The sequence below is a fragment of the Helianthus annuus genome, chromosome 13 (assembly GCF_002127325.2).
Source record: "Helianthus annuus cultivar XRQ/B chromosome 13, HanXRQr2.0-SUNRISE, whole genome shotgun sequence".
In the NCBI taxonomy this organism is placed as follows: Eukaryota; Viridiplantae; Streptophyta; class Magnoliopsida; order Asterales; family Asteraceae; genus Helianthus; species Helianthus annuus.
The window spans coordinates 82444076-82466145 of record NC_035445.2 but is presented as its reverse complement, the minus strand read 5'-3'; the positions used below and the strand labels follow the sequence as shown (position 1 = coordinate 82466145).

The window sequence follows — 22070 nt, the reverse complement described above, 5'->3', positions numbered from 1 at the left end:
GGGTTGTAAACGAACCGAACGTTCAGCGAACAGTTCGTGAACCGTTCGGCGGGAAGTTCGTTTATGTTCGTTCGATTAGCTTAACGAACGAACACGAACAAAAAATTTCGTTCGGTTAGCTTAGCGAACGAACACGAACACAGGTCTCGTTCGTTCAAGTGCGTTCGTGAACGTTCGGTAATATGTTCGTTTGATTATATTAAAAAATAATAAATAATAAGCATTTTATCTAAACATATTGAAAACTTGAAACCCTATTTTTTTCTAAGTTAGCTAAAATTTGGACATTCTAAGACCTTTTTTGGGATAATTATGTCTAAGTTAGTTTAACTTTATTCATCGTTCGGTGGTGTGATAGACTTCTTGTGTTTTGATTTATCATTTGATTGTTGTATTTAACCACTTATATCCAATGTTTAAGGATAAAAATGTTTTCATTTTTTTATTTTCAAGTTAAATGTTTGTTTGTGTTCATTTTTATTTGCTTGAGTTCATTTGTGTTCGAGACCAGTATTCACGAACTGTTCATGAACAATTGAATTTCCTTAACGAACGAACACGGACATAAACTTATGTTCGGTATGCGTTCGTGAACAGTTCGCGAACATGTTTATTTCCTTAACGAACGAACACGAACATAGCCTTGTTCGTGTTCGTTCGGTTCGTTTACAGCCCTAAAGACAGGTTAAGATGGGCCAAACAAGTTTAGTCATTAGGTTAGGATAGGTTGTGAAGTACTTAATGAAAAAAAGTAAGTAGGTCAGGATAGGTTAAAATTAGTTAATTAAGTAAAAAAAAACTCAAATAATTTTAAATGGATGGATCAACATACGGATCAATCCATATTAAAAAAATATGATAAAAAACCCAAAAAATAAAAAAAAACACAAAAAATAAAAAAATTCTAAAAAATAATAATAAAAAAAAAGAATTCTAAAAAATAAAAAAAATCAACAAATTCTAAAAAGTCAAAAAAATTATAAAAAATTCTTAAAAAATTCAAAAAGTAAAAAAATAAAAATAAAAAATTCTAAAAAAGTCAAAAAAATTCTAAAAATTTAAAATAATTAAAAAAAATTCTAAGAAATCCAAAAAATCTAAAAAAAAAACTCAAATATTTAATAGGTTAAATGTCATTTTAGTCCCTGTGGTTTGAGTTATTTTGACAGTTTATTCCAAATGTTTCATTTTTCACCTGTGGGTCCAAAAAGATTTCATCGTTGCCATTTTAGTCTACTGGGTTAACTTCATCCATTTTTTTGGTAACGAGAAGGCCAATTCGGTCACTTTATATGTAATTCTGTTAACTAGAAAGACAATTCGGCCATATAAAATGACCTTTTTGGACCCACAGGTGAAAAATGAAACCTTTAGACTAAACTGACAAAATGACCCAAAAACACAGGGACTAAAATGGCATTTAACAACAAAAATTCTAAAAGAATTCTAAAAATTAAAAAAAACAAAAAAAATTCTAAAAATAATAAAAATTCAGAAAAAATAAAAAATTTTAAAAAAATAAAAAAATATACTTTTTTAGAATTTTTCAGATTTTTTTTTTTGAATTTTTAGAATTTTTTTTTGATTTTTTTTGCTAAATGGAAACGGGCTGGATACTTCTACCAGATACGTCCCTGACATTGGAAACGCTTAGGAAGCGTCCCGGACGAGTACCCATGGTGTTTCCGTCCCCGATAAGTACCCGAGACGGGTACGGCCACATAAATGGAGTCCCCGTGCTACAATGGGATCAAGATAGGACACAGGCCGTTCTACAATGGGAGCTCACACTATGACACGACCCAGTACAACGATGACATGATCAAATTCAGAAAAATGGTTTTGGGCACACAAGAGTAGCCAACGATGAGTACAACCGGCACAGGAGTGTATACAGATTGCACCCATCTGGGTTAAGTAGTGAAGGGCCTAATACTCGTGAAATGGAGATGGTTAGGTTGCGGTATGACAATCGTGGCTCGAGTGAGGGGTTCTAATGATAACTATACAAAAAGTATGCTAATTTTTTTTTGTTTATTTTTAAATTCGATATAATGAGTACATGTACGATTACTAAAGTTGAAAGATTCAAAGGTTTTCGGTTAAATTGGTGAGATTTATGGTCATTTGACAATTGGTTTGAAGGTTGTTTTAAAGGTTTGACAAAATAATGTTTGTTGTCATTTGGCATGTTTGCTGCCATTGGCACTACATTGGCACCACATTTTTACGACTTCTAGATGATATGTAGAATATTATGCACAAATAGTCATCCTTACTAATGTGTGTAAACAATGGATTTGTTATAATCTGTGCTAAATAAAAGCTCAGAGACGCAACGGCTCGGATCGATTTAACGTGATGTCCGCGAGCGTTGTTTGCGGCGCAATCCGCATGTGGTATCATCCTAGTTATATAAAAATTTAGTATTTTTTTTATTTATCATTTTTTAATAAACCTACTTTTTTCTATACAACATACATTATGTATGAATGTTATATTTTATATACTATTGTTATATGTTATATGAGTGCCCTTTATTCTTAAATTCTTATTATTTCTTGAACAACGCTACTATTTACCACCATAAACCCACATACTAAAAGTCTAAAACCACCATTTATATATACTCTAATTTTTAACATTTCTATGCAATGTAAGTTGTACCTTTTACTTAATTAGACTAAAAGGTATGGGAGCTGGCTGAGGCCCGGCGTCAGTCCCCCACACCGCCCCCCTCCCTTCGTTCCGTCGTCCCCAGCTCCCCACAGCCGAGCTCGCCGTGCAACATTTCAAACATATAGCCGTTACATAACGGCTAGATTTAAAAAAAAAAAAAAAAAAAAAAAACCTTTTTCACTTTAAATAGATACCCATTCTTTATACCATTTCCTCAATATTTCACCCATTCTTCTCCATTCTCATCCATTTTTATAAAAAAAACACTCCCGTTTTTATACCAATCTTTTATAAAAAAAAATATCTTTTCATCCACAATGGCATCTAATTCTTGGTGGTCCTCGTCTTCTTCGGACGAAGAGGAGATGTTTTTCGCAAACGCTGTGGTAAAGGCGGCGGGGATTCTTTTGGAGGAGGAAGAGGAAGATGGAGATGGCTCGTCTGAGACGAAGACGAAGACGAGTAGTGTAATTTTTTATTTTTAGGAAATGTAATTTTTTTTTCAGAAATGGTTTTATTTTTATTTTTAGGAAATGTAATTTTTTTTATGTTATGAAATGAATTTATTTATGTTGTTTTATGTTGTATGTTTTAATTTTTATATAGTTTTTATTAAGTTAATAAAAAAAACTTAGGAAATTATAAAATACTAAAGTGGGGTAGCCCCATCCTCCACCCCCCTCAAAAGTGAATGAGGCCCACCCCCCATGAGCCGGTGATGTGACGCCTACATGACAGCCCATCCTCATGGGGATGGGCCTCACCATACCCTCTAGTCTTAGTGTTTCTTTCTATTTTGTACCTTTTGCCACTGGTTTTCTAGAATGTAAACCACTATGTTTGGCTAAGCTTATTATAGTTAAAAATGATTTTTGAGAAAAGGACTTTTTGAAAAGGAGTTTTTTTTAAAAAAGTGTTTGGATTAGCTTATTGATGTAAAATGACTAAAATAGGCATTTTTTTAGATATAAGGGGGTAAAGAAGGGGTATATTGGTAATTTATAGTTTGAAAAGTTAAAAGCTGGCCAAAAAGTCACAATATTGTGACTTCTTGAAACCTCCTTTTTCTTCTTTGCAAAAAGTCATTTCTAAAAGGACTTTTGGCTTAGCCAAACACAAAAACAACTTATTGGCTTTTTGATAAGTCGATAAGCTTTGTTTTGAAAAGCTTAGCCAAACATGCCCAGAGAGAGCAAGCGGCGTCAGAGAGAATGCAGGAGAGAGAGAAAGATCCATGAAAGTAGGAGGAAGCCGGCCACCCCAAGCCGATGAAGGGGATGATGGCAATGGCTTAGGGCTGAGGTAGATAACCAGATTCGCAACGATGGCAGCTAGGGTTTCGGATTAGGGGTTTTAAAACCAGATCATGGAGGTGTTGGGGACGATTTCAACCTTTAAGCACCAAGAAACCAATCGTCGAACAAAACTTTTAAAACCCTTGCACCACTCTCCTCCCTGTGAATATTGGCGATCCAACATACATATTTCTTCTTAAAAAGTTAAAGCGTATCAGATTCGTAACAGGTAATTTTCATTTCATAATTAGTTCTGATACGCTCAAACTACGTTGTTGATTACTGACTAGGGTTAGATTCACATGGATTTCCTTTTAATTTTAGGGAATTTATTAATATTTCGACGCTTTGTGGCACTGTGACATTTTAACCTGCGAGGTTTTTAACTTCCTTGGTTTATGGTGGTGTTAGTATTTGTATGATTTGTACATTGTTAACAATTAGTTTGTGTGTGTTTTAATGTTTGTGTTCCACTGTTCCTCATTGATTATTACTAGGTTACACTTTTTGGTCCAGATTAGTGTGTGGTTTGATTGAAGTTGCAAGAGTGTATATTCTGACCAGTCGAATTTCTGTTTGGAGTGGCCGAGTGGGAACATCAGTATACCAAGTATGCTCTGCTCAGTTTTCCTTTTCCTTTTGGTTTCCTTCCAGTTTTCTTCTTCTGATTGTTGGATGGGTTGGAGACTCAGTACAAAGTGGGGTTTTTTTTATGAATTCATCTCTATATGGTTTTGTAGATTGAAGGTGCCTATCTTGAAGATGGTAAAAGTCTCAATAATTTGGATGTGTTTTCTCTTTCCCAACAACACTTTTTTTTCTGTTTTATATATTTAAGTTAGGTTTTATTGATTCATTTTTATGTAAATTGGTGTCTTTTTATAAATGTTTGTCTTGTTTTTAATGTGTAGGAACCATTTGTAATGGTCACAATGGATTCGTAGCTGATGATGAGAGATGAGTATCACCAAAATATTACATAGTTTATTAGTTTTTCTCTAATTTATATAAAAAAATTTACTTTCAGTTCTGTAAAACTATTTGAATCTGATTAATCGACCGTTGTAGAAATATATTGAGACCATACAATCTGTTGTTGTGGGTGCTTAGCGTTTCTCTCTATAATGGTCAAGAATTTTTCTAGGTATAATATGCAACTGAAAAAAAATGTTAAAAAAGACCAAATATGTTTGTTTGTTTGTTAATCATCTTTCATTGTTGGTTTTTTTCGAGTTTATTGGATGTTCCCCATCTTTGAGTGGGGCTATATGGGTCAACCCGTGGGATGTTGACTGGGTTGCAGATGCACTGGATTGTGCCTTGGAGCTGAGTGACCCCGAGAAGCAAATGAGATACCAGACATTATAGGTATGTGAGTACTCATGGTGTCGGCTATTGGGCCCGTAGCTTTATGCAAGAGTTGAAAAGAACATGTAATGATCATGTGAGTAAAAGGTGTTGGGGGATACGGTTCGGGTTGAGTTTTTAGAGTTGTCGCTTTACATCCGAATTTTAAGAAGCTATCAATGGAGCATATAGTTTCGGCTTTTAAACGAACTACAACAAGGGCGATTCTTTTGGATTATGATGGCACTTTGATACCTCAATCTTCCATCGATAAAAGCCTGAGTTCTAAAACGATAGAGATGCTCAATACTTTGTGTAGAGACAAGAACAACATGATTTTTGTTGAGAGGGCAAGGAGCTGAAATACATTAGGCGAATGGTTTGCTTCTTTTGAAAAAGTCGGGCTTGCAACAGAGTAAATTGGTTTTTGTAGGGTATTCAATAAAAAATACAACATATCTTTAACCTGATATGAAGACGTTGGTTTTTGTAGGTTCTTGTACACTTGTAGTCTTTTAAGTTGACAATATGCATGTTCATCAAATGGTCGTAACTTTGTTGGTTTTTTCAGGTTGAAAAGTATAAACTTAACAGTTGTGGTATATATAGAGGTTTAAAAAACTAAGACTGAATTCAACACTGTAATTTCAACGGGAACAATGAATAGAACAATGCGAGATTGTCAACTTTAAAATTGTTCACCAACTGATGGGGGTGTGAAAAAGTTGCTCATGAGTGACTCGAGATCGTTTTGCTAAAACTTCAAATAGAGCCGAACTAAAACAACTTAATCTTGTGTTTGGGTTTTCATTCGATGGCGATGTAATTTTTTTTTTTTTTGAGAAACGAGTAGGGTCAAACCGAGTTACTTTAACTTTCGACGCCGCCGCATCGCGCAGCGGGTCAAAATCCTAGTTATATCCCATCAACAAACCAATAAAATCCTCTGTGGTAACCATCTGGGAAATTTGTGCTTCGGTAAAGAAAAAAAAACTTGTGAGTTTTTCATGAACAAAATTGACAAGGTTGGTCGGTGTGATCATGGGCCAAATGTTATAAACTAGTTTTTGCCCCGCCCACGTTGCGGGGCAATAAACCGAATATTTCTATCTCATAACATATATGTCTGTATAAAGGGCAAAATTGTAATTATATTTTGAGCTGGAGGCGAAATCATAATTTTAAACTGAGAGCAAAATCATAATTTTGAGCTGGGGGGATCATAATTTTATTTTGAACTGTGGGCAAAAACGTAATTTTGAGCTGAGGGCAGAATCGTAATTTTAAGGTAGAGGGAAAACCAAAGTTTTATTTTTAACTGGGGGCAAAACCGTAATTTTAAACGAATGGCGAAACCTTAATTTTAAAATGAGAACAAAATTAAAAATGAGTTTTTGAACCGAGGGCAAAAGCGTAGTTTTGAGTTAGGGCAAAATTATATATTTTTTTGAGCTAGGGGCAAAAACATATTTTTAAACGAAGGACGAAAGCGTAAATTAAAACTGGGAATAAAACCGTAATTTTAAACGAATGGCGAAACCGTAATTTTAAACTGAAAACAAAATTAAAAATGAGTTTTTGAACCGAGAGCAAAAGCGTAATTTTGAGCTAGGGGCAAAATTATAATTTTTTTTGAGCTGGGGGCAAAAACATATTTTTAAACGAAGGACGAAAGCGTAATTTTAAACTGAAAATAAAATTAAATTAAAAAAAGGTTAGTCCAAATGGGGGAGTGCCCTATTCCCCCATATTCTAAATGTATATGTAGTATAATATAATGGTAACGTGAAATAACATTTAAAAATGGGTTATAAAAATATTTACTACTTTTTAACAACGTGTGTAGTTTTATAATAAAATTGTAATAAGTTAAACGCCAATAATACTAGTAATAATGAATTCATTTTTAAAGATTAAATAAACGAGTAATTTAATAAAAAACATATATTTTTAAAGTTAATTTACATTTGTTTGATATAGAATGAAAATAGTAATTATTATTATCTATATATTAAATTTTATGGGCCATGAATAGTAACAAAATTTTATGTTACTTTATTTATTTTACTATTATATTATTTTAAACATATTTTATTTTTCTTTTATAGTTTTTAAAGCACGATGTTTGGTAAAATTTCGAATATGTCGTTGTAACGTACTTATTTTATCTGCATCTTGATATAAATTTTACTCAAAACTGAGTTGTGAATAACAATGTACAAGTGAGCAAAACGACGTTATGTCATCAAAGTTGTCTCAACTCTCATGCATTAGTTTTTTTATACAAAGTAACGCCGTTTAGCATTTTAGTTATTTTAATAATATGATATAATGCTTTGTAAAACTTCAAATTTACCGGTGCGACGTTCTTCCTCTTATCGATATTTCGATCAAAGTTTTATTTGTCAAATATAATCAATTTTTTTTGTTATCTACCATAAAGAACCGTACGCATATAACATAGGTACCGGTACCGTCATTTGTTTTTTTTTCCGCTTATTTTATTGACATAAAACAAGTGTTGATATCTTCCTGGACATATGTCTTTCGATTATCGAGTGCCGGTATCATACATATACTATAATGAACTGCCGACCGAATATCCGATGCAACGCGCGGAAATATCCACTAGTTATATATAATTTATGAAGTTCTTAGCTATAGTGATTTTTGTCTTTTTGTGATTGTTTTTATCTTTCATTTTTTTGTCTATTTTTGGTTTTTTTTTCTTTTTTAAGTTTAATTGAACCTGATGTTGTATATGTAACAAAACAAACTGTCTAATACTGACCGAACAACGTTAGTTTGGAATTGATATTCGTTTTTATTGTTCCGAATTCCGATCGATGTAAACACATCTCAGTATTTTTTTGGTCGTATCATGACTTTTTTTTGTTTCTCTTTCGGTAAGTGTCGGTGTCTTAATGAGCCGAACCAATATCAAACGAGTTCCTGTCATTGACGTTATTTTTACTATCGCGTCTACGTTTCCATTAAAAATTGGGTCGCCCCGCCGCAGAGCGCGGGTGTAACCCACTAGTGTAATAAAAACCATATATCTTTAAAGTTAATTTAAATTTGTTTTATATAGGATGAAAATAGACTAAGGGCGAACGAGGTGGTCGCGGCATGACTGTGCGGCAAACTCCTTGCCGATCAGCAACTCCACCACCATCAATAATGTGCCGCGCGGCAAAGGTGAAAGGAGGAACATTTCGGTGAGGGTATGCCGCATGCGGCAAGAAGAGAAAGAGGAGGTAAGGGGTGGGCCTATATCCTGTTAACCAATCAACCTTGTTTCTTTTTAAAAAAAAAATTTAACGGCCAACAAAGCATATATATTAAATCTTTGAAGGACTAACAATTAATTAGACCACCAAAATTATTACAAACATACAGCCAAAAAGGACACCAAACTTCAACTGCATATATTTCCTGCATCAAATGCACACCAAATCTCCCACTGCAAGTCCTTCCAACCTGCACGATTTTTTACCCATAGGTAACCCATTTGCTTTATTTCTTCTTTTATTCTTGTCATACATAGAGGCTTTTGATTGAACACCAAATTATTTCTGCACTTCCACAATGCCCAAACAGCCACTTGCAGTTGCATGACAGAATACACCACTTTCTTCCACTTTTGGCTTCCACTAACTCTCTTGTGCCAACCCAATAAATCGTTAGCATTAAAGGCCCATATATCGGATATTATGCACCAATGTGAGATGAAATCCCATATCGTTTGCGCCATTCCACAGTTTACAAACAAATGGTCCACATCCTCTTCATCTTGACCACAAAATCTGCATTGCATCGACCACGTGTGAACATTCCTACGCGCTAAAGCAGAAAAAGTTGGCAACCTATCCAGCGAGATCTTCCACGCTAGAAAATTTACTTTTAATGTTGTCTAATTATTCCATACATAGTCGTTCCCCAGGTCGTTAAACCTCGATAGTTGCAGCACTTCTTTGAGACTCTTAACCGAAAAAACTCCTGATGTCTCCAACTCCCAAACCCATCTATCTGACCCGCTATCCATATTCACACTCTGCAGCGCTTGAAGGAGGGCCCTGCAGCTCTGCTGATTCAGCCGGAGTAAGCCGGAGTAGCTGGTTGATGACTCCAGCAAAACTCCAGCACCACTACCCCATTCTGTCTAGCACCACTACCCCATTCTGTCTATGAACCCTTTCCGAGACTTTAGCATTTTTTGCCAGCACCAACGCGAACAAACTAGGGAATCTGTTGCACAATGTTTCTTCGCCCAACCATCTTTCTTTCCAAAACAGTATAGTGTTGCCCAAACCTGGAATAGCTTGAAAGCATTTAACCAGATTCACCCCATAACTTTCAGCATCGGATGACACCTTTACTATCTGTTTCCACGGGCCCGAAATACTTACCTTTGCTGGCACAAAATTCCACGTTCTAGCATTATTGTGTATGCTCCATACAACTTTCCGCCACAAACTTTTCGGGTCCATCTTGAATCTCCACCAACACTTGGCTAGCATAGCCAAGTCTGCTTCCCTTGGTGACCCAATACCCGCTCTGCCACGTTCTTTTGGCGTTATTACACTATGTCATGCCACCCAATTAAGCTTGCCCTGCTCGGGTGTGATACCCCATAGGAATTCTCTTCTTAACCTTTCAAGATGATCGATCACTTGTACAGGGGCCTTATACAACGAGAAATAATATGTTGGAAGCGCATTAAGGACCGACTTAATCAATGTTATCCTGCTGTAACAACCCTCGGTAAAACCAAACACCCTCATAATAATTTCGACACCCTAGTCTATGTTAAAATACTCTTATATGTCTTATAATACACCCCGTATGTGAAAACTAAGCCCGAAATACGTTACAGTATTAAAATAAATTAAAAACAATAAATATTAAGCTGAGGCGGGTGATGACTGTCGTAAGGGTCAATCAAAAACCTAAATAAGCTACGTAGATAGCGTAAGTAGGGTATCGTATCCACGGGGAATCTGTGGTCAGTGTCACGTTTTAACTAAGAACTAAATTATCTAGATTGGGGTTTTGATGAATTTAATTGTAAAAGCTAAGGAACTAATTAGGAGAGTTGTAATCAATACGAGAAAGAATAACCTCTACCCGGAATCCCAATTACCCGTTTAACATCAAAACCTGTTTACCGATTCAAAACACCACATAGACATGGCCTCGGAATTAATGAATCTGATTAGTTATCAAGGATAGTTTTTAAGATTCACTATGCAACCTAATAACCCGTTTAATTGTATCAACTACCCACCAATTTACTAACCCGCTACCAACGCAAGGAAGTTGCCAATACGCTTAATAAATGACAAATAATTCAAACACAATAAACGTTTACCAAGAATCCAACACGAGTGGTCAAGCTGTACCAGTTATACGAATCCGCAAACAAGAATTAATGCCAAACAATGTAAAAGTTCATCCGAGTAGAAGTTATAAGAGAATTAGCCGCTCATCATGGTCATCGTTGCTTCAGGATTTGTTAGAAATCGATTGAACATGAACAAGTTGCTTGGAAGATGGAAGATGATGGAAAGTAATCGCCCAAAAGTGCTCCCAATCGTCCCTCGGCGGCTGCGTAATGAATCCCCCCTGTTTTCTTCGAACTAGGTTAAAAAACACAAGTTTCCACGCTGTAACACTTTCGCGCCACGCTACAGAATCTCGTCACTCCCTCGCGTGGCGCGAAGGAGCATATTCTGACCAATCGTTGACTTCTATCTGTCGCGCCACGCGACACATCACATAGCCTCCCTCGCGTGGCGCGAGGGAGCATGGTTTCCAGCATAACTGCTTTCTCGCTCCGTATTGCCTTGTAACACCCGTTTTCCAGCTTGTATGATCATTGTACTGCATTTAAGCGCTGTTAATCCTGAAAAACCCGACAACCAATAAGTACACAAATTACTATGAATAAACACACTCAAACGCTTAAAACCGACACAAACTATACATAATATGACGTGTTTACATCTGCACATCACATCCCCACACTTATCTTTTTTCGTCCCCGAAAAAATTATTCGCAATGGAATCACAACTAAAACAAATGGCTTTCAATATATTCAATTATTTTATTAAAATGAATCTGATCACACGTTAACCACGATTGTGAATATACTGTCCACTTAAACCCAACCGCCGGTTTCCAAGCCCTTATTTTTGATCCATTAAGTTCAAGTATTATATAGTCATCTATGGATCCCACACTCAAAAGACTACGACTCCACCTATTCCCGTTTCAAGCTTATGAGATTAAAAGATATTAAATCTACCGTCTTATATAAAAAAACTCTTATGTTAGTCCGATTAAACTTTATGATGGAAGAATGGATGATATTGCGAGCTTACATGCTTTTGTATACGATCAGTTTAGCGGACATACGCCACACGAGTCACCATCCCCATGGTTAATGCCATAAACTTCACGTTTTTTTTTTACATGTGCTCAGGTGAATGGATGGATGGAATGATTTTTTTTTCTTTTCGGGCGCCACACTGTTTCGGATTTGTTTTCACAAAAAGAAACAGGTGTGCCAGTTTAATCGGAGAAACTTATAAGCTTTTTACTTATGACGTACCTCTTATACCTTCCACAGTTTCAGTTTCACTATAGCTCCTAAGGCGGGAACCCACAAGACTCCTATTTTAAGTTATTTTATATCAAGCCTAAGGAACCTTTCAACCGGCTGGGCCTACCCACATATCCTAAATTAGACGTGTGACCGACTATTTATTATCTCATATATATAGTAATCGAAAAGCCACTGATTTAATTACACCTATCATTTTCCATTTTATGCGAAAACCTTTACGGGACATTTTCTATTTTCTTTTTAATTAATTTTTTTATTTTTCTTTATTTTTTATTTTTTTTTAATAAATGACAGAACTATAATGACACGACACCTAAACTAAACGCTAGTTTCCCCCTCCCCACACTTATTTCCTTCATTGTCCTCAATGAGGAAGGAAACTACGACTCAAACAAACTGAAAAATAAAAATAGAAATAAAAATACAACAACAACAAATGGAACAGACTCCCCTGATTTCCTTGCCGCTCTGCATCTGTCTAGTTCCATGCTTTCCAAAACGCACTAGTACTCCAACCACAGTTCCCAGCCAAATACGACCCATTACTAATTCTAGCAACATCACCAAACATAATCATAGCATAATATATATATATATATATATATATATATATATATATATATATATATATATATATATATATATCAGCCCAACCGGTTAACCCTTACAATTTCCCCAAATATGTCAAATATCAAGTTAAGTACAGACCATCATCAGCTAAAAACAAAATAAGAGGAAAAATTACAAAAGATAACCAAAATCACCGGCGCTGATACTGCTAGAACCATCTACTCGTCATCCCCTCCAGACTCCTCATCGCCCCCAGCAGCCTGCTATGGTGGTGGAAACCAATCCGGCACCTCTATGTGCTGACGCTCCATAATGTATCTCAATACGTCATTTTGAACCAGCAACATATCCCTCAACGACTCCAGTGTCACCGGTGCTGATGCAGGCGCACGTACCTGACGTTGCGCACGAGGATGCGCAGACGGAGGACGCTCGGACTGCAGACGCACTCTTTGTCTGTGAGGAGGACCCTGCTTTACCGCCTCCCAACGAAGCGGCTCGTCCAAACAAATCATCTGCGCTCGACGCAGTTCTTCAATCCCAAACTCGGCTGTAACTGGACCAGGAGTCAACAAACGCCCCTCATATATATCAGTAACCCCCAAATGCCTTGCCAACCTAGTCACATAAGTACCCAATGGCAACCTGGCTTGACCACCCTTTCGACGACCCCGTGCGAATGATGCCAACATCACTGTCGCCAAATTCACTTCTTTCCTATTCATAATGCAATACAAACAGAACAGATCATTCTGACTCACCTTATCTTCTCCACCCTTCCTACCCATGACCGTGCACGCGATGATCCTATGAATATATCGGACAAACGGGTCCCGAATCGAGGATGCCACCGCACGTGTCGACCATTCTGAGTCCGCTATCGTCAGCCAAAACTCAGATAACTCTGCTTCCGTCACATGATAATCCTCTCGATTAACTGTAACTCCCCGTAACGACCTCCTAAAATCCACTACGCTTGACTCCTCCCTGGTGTACAACCCAATCGCCTCTGCGAACTGGGGAACACTCATTCTGAACGGTTGACGCCCCAACATAAACTTAACTGTATATGGTTGCATGAACCACTCAGGCGAGTACTTAAAAGTAGAATGAAACTCAACAGTGAGTTCTGCATACTGTGGCTCTGCGCACCGTATCGCCTCTAACCATCTACGTCCTAACAACCCTTCCAATCTCTCTCGCTGATCCATAGCATCAATCATTCCCCAATTCACGGTCCTGTGCTGAAATAACTCCATTTCCAAAAACTTTTCGCATCTCTCATACTCGTCGGTGCCCAACATGAACTGTAACAGTGTGTGATTGCGCAACTCCCGCTGATCAAGAGGCACTGCCAACGCATTGGGTTCCGGACGCTCCTCAGGCATCCTATATTGGACCGGTTGACTCTTTTTCGTTGCTTTGCGCTTGCGTTTTCCTCCTGCGCTTGATGCACCTTCGTCCGACATCCTGAAAGCATGCAAAGATTCAAGTTAGTCTAATGCCGGTGACATTCGTAACCGTATAGCATTTCATTCGCGGTTACGAAGTCAATAACAAACAATAGTGATGACATCATGATGCGAGTCGGAATAACATGTAGTACGGTCCATTCATTCGTATGGAGATTGAGGACAAACGAATCGACCGACACTTATAACAAGCACGTCAATATTCGACTCGAATTACGATTCACGAAGAGTGTTTTGAACAGTGTCGAACACCTTTTATAATTATTCAGTTTTTTTTTAATATATATATATTAGTATCCACGCTATGCCCCAACGAAACCACCTAGCCTGACTCCGCGCTCACTTACTTGCCTCGACACTACTCATCGCCCTAACTACTCGCACATCTTAACACCACAAACATTCACCAAATGTAATGCCAACTTCATCTTCAACCCTTTTTATATCCTTTACCTTCTCAAACTAGCGCACACGCTTTGACCATCCGCACATAGGCCCTTCCCCATCTTAATTTCTCGCATAATAGCTAATCAATACATACTCACTACCTACCCTTTGCTTCATTAATTCGTACACGACCTTGCGACCTATGTTTGACTCAACGTCAACTAGATGTAACTACTAGTTCAATCAGATCCCAAATATCTCCAAATATGCTCACGGTATCATTATTCAAGCACAACCCATTCAAACAAACAACTTTTAGCTATCCTTTGATCACACAATTGCAACCTATAATCAAACTATATCCCTGTTTTCACACATCTCTCAAACCAAACACAATTCTTTCACAATTTACATTCACTACCCTTTTGTAACAAAATCAAATCAACCCCAGCAACTCTTATAATTTTCTGAACTACACTCAGGCTAGCTTGAAGTCCCTGACCTATTTTCTCATTCAAGCACCGCCCTTTCACATTCAATTTCACCCCACTACTGCATCCCACTGATAATATTTCAAATTTCAAGAATAAAACATAATCATCTTCAATGAATAAGTAAAAGTTCAAACTTTCATACCTGGATCGCGAATTAAACTCGAAATTAGGAGAAGATTATAAGTAATCGCTGTTTAATCGGCTCTGGGCGGCGCTCGGCAGTGACCGGTCGCCGGCGGTGGTGTAAGTGGCGATGGTTATCGGTGGAAGATAGAGGTGGACGATGGTTGTTGTTCGACAGTGGTAGAGGCGGCGTAGATGGTGGTGAACGGTTGATTATAGACGGTGGGTATGGTGATCGCCGGTCGCTCGGTGATGAAGAAGGAGGTGACCGGCAATTTGTTTAGGGGGAAAAGTAAGAGGAGCCGGTTATGGTGAAGAAAGGGTTTATGAAGCGAAGACTGATTTTTAGGTTAAAAGAATTGGGGCCGGAAGTGCGGACCGTCGCGTGGCGCGCCAGGAGACGTTCTCCTCTCGCGTGGCGCGAAAAAGAACGGTTTCCAGTGGGTGCATTCTTTTTCATGGCTTCCATGCCTTAGAAATTTTTTTTAATTTTTCTTGTTTTCCTTTCCTTCACCCCCAAACAAATTTTTATGATGATTTAGCAATAGAAACGTACCTGGGGTTCCTTTTCTGATAGTTTTCTTTTTCCGAATCATCTCATATCCTGAAATACTCCGAAAACATACCAAAAACAACCGAAAATTGTGCAAAAATGCTCCCAAAACTGATTTTCCGGCAGTAATTTTTATGTGATCATAAAATCTCTTTGAAAATCACCTTGTCCTACCCCCCAAACGAGTGTGCGTTTCCCTCAACTGCACTAAAGCTTAACCAAACCACCCGAGCGTCCCCACACTTGATTAACGGCAAGGTTATACTCGAAAACTCACTAAAAACAGTCTAACTAACTACGAAAGCAAGAAAAATAATTACAAATGAGCCTTAGGCTGCCTCCTAAGAGCGCTAAGTTTTAGATCTTCAGCCAGATCGTACATGTGCGATTACTCAACATACTCGCGGACTGTGCTCACGTATAGCACCTCCACGTTCTTCCCAGGACCGTTAATTTCTCGAGCATTGAAGTACGGCTTCAGTCTGTGGCCGTTCACCATCTGGCGGATATGATCATCAAAGTCCTCAATCTCAAAATCACCGTGTTTTCTGACCTTTGTCACACGATAAGGCCCTATCCATTTACTCTTCAGCTTCCCAGGGAACAGTTTCAACCTGGAATTGTATAACCAAACAAGCTGGCCAACTTCAAACACTTTCGGCTTAATCTTCGCGTCGTGCACTTTCTTCATCTTATCCTTGTATGCGGCAGCACAGTCGTACGCTTTGTTCCTTATCTCTTCCAGTTCACCCAATGTCAATTGTCTCTCCTTACCTGCAGTATCATAATCAATGTTAATCTGTTTAACTGCCCAAAATGTACGATGTGCAATTTCTACCGGTAAGTGGCATCCTTTTCCATAGACCAATCTATACGGTGTTGTTCCAATCGGTGTTTTGTACACTGTACGATACGCCCACAAAGCATCGTCCAATTTATTGGACCAATCCTTGCGGTCGGCTCGCACAGTTTTTTGTAAAATTTCTTTAATTTGTCGATTAGAAACTTCGACTTGTCCACTCGTTTGAGGATGATACGGAGTGGCAATTCGATGATCAACACCATATCTCTTAAGGAGTTTGCCAAAGTTGAAATTTTTTAAATGAGACCCCCCATCACTTATGATCACACGAGGGACACCAAATCTCGAAAAAATGTTCGATTGAACGAATTTGCAAACAACCTTATGGTCATTGGTCTTGGTGGCAATGGCCTCAACCCATTTAGACACATAATCCACTGCCACCAAGATGTAAAGATTTCCGAACGAATTCGGGAATGGGCCCATAAAGTCAATTCCCCATACGTCGAAAATATCGACAACAAGGATTGGCTGCATGGGCATCTCATCCCGTTTCGAAATGCTACCCATTTGTTGACACCGCAAACAATTCTTAGCGTATTCAAATGAATCCCTAAACACCGTAGGCCAATATAGCCCACACGATAGCACTTTTCGTGCCGTTTTCTGTCCACTGAAAGGTCCACCACATGCGGACTCGTGCACCAATGACAAAACTGATGGAATTTCTTCATCCTCAACACACTTCCGGATAATCTGATCAGCTCCAACTTTAAACAGATCCGGTTCATCCCATATATACTGCTTTGCTTGTGAAAGAAAGTGCGCCTTCCTAGTTCTCGACCAATGGTTCGGAATGATACCTGAATGAGCATAATTAGCAAAGTTAGCAAACCATGGTTGAGTATCAATAGTAAGTAAATGCTCATCTGGAAAAGTTTCCAGAATGTCATGTTCAGGTCCTTCAATCTCATTCACCACTCGTGACAGATGGTCTGCCACCACGTTTTCGCTTCCCTTCTTATCTCGTATCTCCAAATCGAATTCTTGCAATAAAATGATCCATCTGATAAGCCTTGGCTTTGCGTCCTTTTTCTCCATAAGATACCTGATTGCAGAGTGATCAGAAAACACAATTACTTTACTACCACAAATATAAGGTCTAAATTTGTCTAAAGCATAGACAACAGCAAGCAGCTCCTTTTCCGTGGTTGTGTAATTCAACTGAGCATCCGCGAGAGTCTTGCTCGCATAATAGATTGCCACCGGTTTCTTGTCAACTCTCTGTCCCAAAACTGCACCTACTGCATAGTCACTAGCATCGCACATTATTTCAAAGGGAAGTGACCAATCGGGGGATTGTAGGATGGGTGCTTCAACTAACTTTTGTTTTAGTGTCTCAAAAGATCTTTTACAATGCTTGTCAAAAACAAATGGGACATCTTTTAACAAAAGATTACACAACGGTTTAGTGATAACTGAAAAGTTTTTAATGAACCGTCTGTAAAAACCGGCGTGTCCAAGAAAGGAACGGACACCTTTGACACTTGTGGGTGGTGGTAAAGTTGAAATTACTTGAATTTTGGCGTGGTCCACTTCAATCCCCTTACTCGAGACAACGTGTCCCAACACGATGCCTTCCTGAACCATAAAATGGCTCTTTTCCCAACTTAATACCAGGTTTGTTTCAACACATCTTTTTAGCACTCGTGATAATTGTTCCAAACAGGCCTCAAAAGATGTGCCAAAGATTGAAAAATCATCCATAAAAATTTCCAAAGACTCCCCGACCATATCTGAAAAGATACTCATCATACACCTTTGGAAGGTGGCCGGGGCATTACACAGTCCAAACGGCATTCGCCTAAACGCAAAAGTACCGTAAGGACAGGTAAACATAGTCTTTTGTTGATCATCAGGATGAATAGCAATCTGATTATAACCTGAATAACCATCAAGAAAACAGTAAAATTTCTGACCTGCGAGCTTTTCCACAATCTGATCAATAAAAGGAAGTGGGAAGTGATCCTTTGAAGTTGCAGCATTCAACTTTCTATAATCTATGCAAATTCTCCACCCGGTTACCGGCCGGGTGGCCACTTCCTTACCGTCTTCACCTGTAACAATCTGGATGCCCGCCTTTTTAGGCACCGTCTGTGTCGGACTCACCCAAGTACTGTCCGATATGGGATAGATGATCCCTGCATCCAGCCACTTTAAGACTTCCTTTTTCACAATTTCCCGCATGTTTAGGTTCAATCTTCGTTGAGCATCTCGAGCCGGTTTTGCTCCCTCCTCAGTGATGATCTTATGCATAACAATGGATGGACTAATCCCCTTGAGATCAGCGATTGTCCACCCAATTGCAGCCCGGTTGGCTATTAACACTTCCATTAAAGCTTTTTCTTGTTCAGGTGATAAATTGGAAGCAATAATTACGGGTATGGTGTTGTTGTTGCCCACAAAAGCATACTTCAAATGCTTTGGCAATGTCTTCAACTCGACTTGTGGAGGTGACTCAAGTGATGGCTTCAATTGAGTGTCAATATGATCCGGTAAATTCTCGACTTGATGTGTCCAAGTCGGCTTCAATTCCTTAACAGCCATCACCTCCAACTCTTCTTCCGCGTATTCCAATTCCACCTCTATTTCTGCCAAATCCCTGTCACAAACAAAACACGTCTCTATAGTGCATTCCCCACTTTCGTGAGGATAACACCCGTCAATAATGTCCGCCATGAAGCATTCATCATTGACTAGAGAATCAGATGCACGGGCAAAAGCATTTAATCGGACCTTACGATTTCCAAACGTAATGTCAACCGTACCATTTCTACAATCGATTAGTGCATTAGCGGTTGCTAAAAATGGTCTACCAAGTATGACATTAGGTTGTTTAGTATTTTCAATTTGCACGTAGTCTAAAACCAAAAAGTCAACCGGGTAATAAAACTCGTCAACTTTGACAATGACATCACGTAAGATCCCCCGGGGTAGTTTTAACGTCAAGTCGGCCAACACCACGGTGGTGTCGGCTTGCTTCAATGGTCCGAAGTCGTATTGATCGTATAAACTTCCCGGTAAGATGCTGACACTTGCTCCTAAATCCAGCAAGGCTCGACTCATCTTAAATTCACCCACTTGAATGGGGATTAGAGGAGCACCTGGATCTCGGAGCTTTGGTGGAAGATCACCCGACAAAACGGCACTAACTTTTTCAGTCAAAGCTATCTTTTTCGGAAATTTGTTGTGCCGTTTTTGGGTGCAAAGCTCTTTCAAATATTTTGCATATGCCGGAACCTGCTTGATTGCGTCTAATAACGGGAGATTAATTTTCACCTGTTTAAAAACTTCCCACATCTCATCTGTTGTGGGCCCCATTTATTAACAACTTTTGTTTCGGGATTAATTAAAGCCTTAGGAGATGGTACGGTATTACCCTCCATACCCTTCTCCTTTTTGTCACCCAGTTCAATATCTATCACCCTATTATTTTCGAGATTTTCTTTTTTATTCTTTTTAGGGCTAATAGGTCCCGGCTCCGCATCGCTCTCGTTTTCCTCATCAACCTCCTCCACAACACCTTCAACCAACTGTGGAGGAGTCCCAACCTGATTATCATAAACTTTCCCAGAACGAAGAATACTTACCTGATTAATTCTGGCGTTAGACGAACTCCCTTGATGCTGTGGATTCTTCGTGGTATCACTAGGCAATCGACTCGGATCTTTTCTCCCTTGTGCCATCTCGGTCGCCAGTTGGGCAACTTGCTTTTCCAATGCTTGATGAGATTTAGCTTGCACTTCTTGGTCTTTTTTTCATTTGCTTCAACATTTCCATAATCTCCCGATTGGAAACCTCCTCGTTTGAAGTATTTGCCTTGCCCTGCTCCTGTTGTTGCTGATAACTTCTTTGATTGCCCTTGTTGTAATTTCCTATTCTGATTATAATTCGATTGACGGTTCTGATACGGCTGGCTTCCTTGATTCGGTACCTGAAAATGAGGATTCAATTGATTAGTATTACTGTACCGAAAGTTTGGATGATTACGCAAACCTGGATGATATGTGTTTGAATTCATATCATAATTCCTTTGCTCTCCATAAACCATGTTCACGTCCTCCTCAGCCGCTACAAACTGACCCGGACATGCATCCAACGTATGTCCCAAATCTCCACATGAATCACAAACCGGAAAGGTTTGCGCCGCATGCACTGCATCCCGTTCGCCCAAACCTCGAAATTTCGCTAACTGGCGTTCCAATGCCTCCTTTTCTCTCTCTAGCTGAGCAACCCTTGCATTAGAGGCTCCTGTACTTGATGGTGCCACAATTGGATACTTTTTATTCCTATCCGACTGTGCTTGCCTCTTTGAATCTGCTGCAACAATATCCAAGTAATCCCAATCTACATCCACATGATTTTTCAAAAAGGTACCCCCAGTAATAGCCTTAATATCCCGTCTGTCCTCATTTGAAATCCCATCGTGAAATGCTGTAATCAACTCCCATCTTTGAATACCGTGGTTAGGACAATTACGAATCAATTGATTGAACCGTTTCCAAGCCTCGTAAAGAAGCTCACCCGGTAGTTGCTGGAACTCTCTAATTGCTAACCTCCCCGTTTTAGTTCTTTGCGGGGTATAGTACTCATCCAAAAATTGTTGCTGCAGCTCTTGCCATGTATAAATGCTAGCATATGGCAACGATGTAAACCAATCCCTCGCAGCATCCTTTAATGAAAACTGAAACAATACCAACTTAACCTGATCTGGCGTGAAACCGTGTCCAGCAATCATACCACAAACTGCCTCAAAATCTGCTATGTGTGCATATGGCTCCTTAGTACCTTTCCCGTGAAAGGTAGGTAGCATATTCAGAATATGTGGTTTTGCTTCAAACGAACGTTCCACATTACCCGGTGCTACTGGCATCACTATCGACAATGCATGCTCAGCAATGTGCGGTCTAAAATGGCTCTCAACTCCTCGAATATTCGGATCCGGAAATCGAGGGTCACTTTGTCTTTGGCGAGGTGCAACCGGTGCCCTATGAACCTGTGGCGGGGTCTGATAAGCATCTACTCCCTGTGGCTGTCTCTGTTGCTGATACATCGGTTGATTGCGATTAACTGGCTGATTTTGGTACCCAGCTGGATACCCCATATACCCATCGTTTATCCCCCACTCCTCGTCTCCGTATCCATCATCCCATGTCTCTGTTCTCGCCCTATTATCCACTTGCTCAAACATAGCACCCGACCGGTTCGGGTGTGGTACTAAATTCGGTTGATTCGTGGCCCGCAACGGCTCGGGCTGTGGTGGTAATCGGCTTTCTAGAGAATAGAGTGGTCCACCAATAAAATGAAATTCTCCAGTTGGAGCAGAGATTGGTTGGGTGGTTGTGCTTGATGATGGTGCAATGGGTGTGGTTTGTTGTTGTGGTTCAGATGTAAATGGAGGTGGTGGCATTGGTGGCAATTCAGTAGTTGATGTTTGTTGTGGTGTTTGCTGTTGTGGGGTGGATTGGTTTTCTGAAGGATTCATGGTGGTTTGAACTGCTTTTCCCTTCAAGGCTGAACGAAGAAGCAGATTTTGGCGTGCGGTTTACAAACAAATGGTCCACATCCTCTTCATCTTGACCACAAAATCTGCATTGCATCGACCACGTGTGAACATTCCTACGCGCTAAAGCAGACAAAGTTGGCAACCTATCCAGCG

General features: G+C 39.1%; 1 long non-coding RNA gene across 3 annotated transcripts; it reads left to right on the top strand.

The window, feature by feature from the left end:
* The first annotated feature begins 3845 nt into the window (after positions 1-3845).
* Positions 3846-5769, top strand: LOC110902875. 3 transcript variants are annotated; one of them, XR_004877325.1, is made up of 4 exons: positions 3846-4203; positions 4472-4584; positions 4715-4739; positions 4886-5769. It is a non-coding gene; the product is annotated as an uncharacterized LOC110902875 (long non-coding RNA). The 3 variants fall into 3 exon arrangements; XR_004877326.1 differs by lacking the exon at positions 4715-4739; XR_002571482.2 differs by having other exon boundaries at positions 4472-4739.
* The last annotated feature ends 16301 nt before the right edge of the window (positions 5770-22070 follow it).